Raw genomic sequence first — 1,777 nt, 5'->3', positions numbered from 1 at the left:
AGGAGGGAGTTCAGTAATTTTCTTGCTCAGCTGTTCCACTTGTGCCTCCAAATTCCTAATGGAGGACCTTGTTTCAGTCATGAAACTTTGAGTGGTTTTGATTAGATAAGAGACATTGGTTGCTAAGTGAGAGTGGCTCTGCTTAGAATTCTCTTTCTGTTGCTGAGAAGATGATGGAAAAGGCTTGCCATTGCTAAACCTGTTTCTTCCACCATTATTGTTGTTGAAACCTTGTTGAGGTCTCTGTTGATCCTTCCATGAGAGATTTGGATGATTTCTCCATGAAGGATTATAGGTGTTTCCATAGGGTTCTCCCATGTAATTCACCTCTTCCATTGATGGGTTCTCAGGATCATAAGCTTCTTTTTCAAATGAAGCATCCTTAGTACTGCCTGGTGCAGCTTGCATTCCAGACAGACTTTGAGAAATCATATTGACTTGCTGAGTCAATATTTTGTTCTGAGCCAATATGGCATTCAGAGTATCAATCTCAAAAACTCCTTTCCTCTGATTCGTCCTATTGTTCACAGGATTCCTTTCAGAAGTGTACATGAATTGGTTATTTGCAACCATTTCAATGAGTTCTTGAGCTTCTGCAGGCGTCTTCTTCAGATGAAGAGATCCTCCAGCAGAGCTGTCCAATGACATCTTGGACAGTTCAGACAGACCATCATAGAAGATACCTATGATGCTCCATTCAGAAAGCATGTCAGAGGGACACTTTCTGATCAATTGTTTGTATCTTTCCCAAGCTTCATAGAGGGATTCACCTTCCTTCTGTCTAAAGGTTTGGACTTCCACTCTAAGCTTACTCAATTCTTGAGGTGGAAAGAACTTTGCCAAGAAGGCATTGACTAGCTTTTCCCAAGAGTTCAGGCTTTCTTTAGGTTGTGAGTCCAACCATATCCTAGCTCTATCTCTTACAGCAAAAGGGAATAGCATAAGTCTGTAGACCTCAAGGTCAACCCCATTAGTCTTGACAGTGTCACAGATTCGCAAGAATTCAGCTAAAAACTGATGAGGATCTTCCAATGGAAGTCTATGGAACTTGCAATTCTGTTGCATTAGAGAAACTAATTGAGGCTTAAGCTCAAAGTTGTTTGCTCCAATGGCAGGGATAGAGATGCTTCTCCCATAGAAGTCGGGAGTAGGTGCAGTAAAGTCACCCAGCACCTTCCTTGCGTTGTTGGCATTGTTGTTGTTTTCGGTTGCCATGGGTTCTTCTTGTTTGAAGATTTCTGTTAGGTCCTCTACAGAGAGTTGTGCCTTAGCTTCTCTTAGCTTTTGCTTCAAGGTCCTTTCAGGTTCAGGGTCAGCCTCAACAAGAATGCTTTTGTCTTTGCTCCTGCTCATATAAAAGAGAAGAGAACAAGAAAATATGGAATCCTATATGTCACAGTATAGAGATTCCTTGAGGTGTCAGAGGAAAAGAAAAATAGAAGGAGGAGGTAGAAGAATTCGAACTTATCAAGAAAGATGGAGTTCAAATTATGCATTGAGGAGTAGTGTTAGTCCATAAATAGAAGGATGTGAGAAGAAAGGAAGAAACTTTCGAAAATTAAGTAAAAGATTTTAAAATCATTTTGAAAAAATACTAATTGATTTTCGAAAACTAAGAGTGGAAAAGAAATCAAGTGATTTTTGAAAAAGATTTTGAAATTAGAAATTAAAAAGATATGATTGAAAACTATTTTGAAAAAGATGTGATTAAGAGATATGATTGAAAAGTTATGGTTTTTTAAAAAAAGATATGATTGAGAAGATATGATTTGAAAAA

General features: G+C 38.4%; 1 non-coding gene across 1 annotated transcript; it reads left to right on the top strand.

The window, feature by feature from the left end:
* The first annotated feature begins 702 nt into the window (after window positions 1–702).
* On the top strand, window positions 703–810 carry LOC130964227 (small nucleolar RNA R71). The gene has a single exon (XR_009080330.1). It is a non-coding gene; the product is annotated as a small nucleolar RNA R71 (small nucleolar RNA).
* Window positions 811–1,777: the final 967 nt, after the last annotated feature.

Source organism: Arachis stenosperma, chromosome 2 (assembly GCF_014773155.1).
Source record: "Arachis stenosperma cultivar V10309 chromosome 2, arast.V10309.gnm1.PFL2, whole genome shotgun sequence".
Classification (NCBI taxonomy): Eukaryota; Viridiplantae; Streptophyta; class Magnoliopsida; order Fabales; family Fabaceae; genus Arachis; species Arachis stenosperma.
The sequence above is the reverse complement of the archived record's forward strand: the minus strand, read 5'-3'. Positions and strand labels throughout refer to the sequence as shown.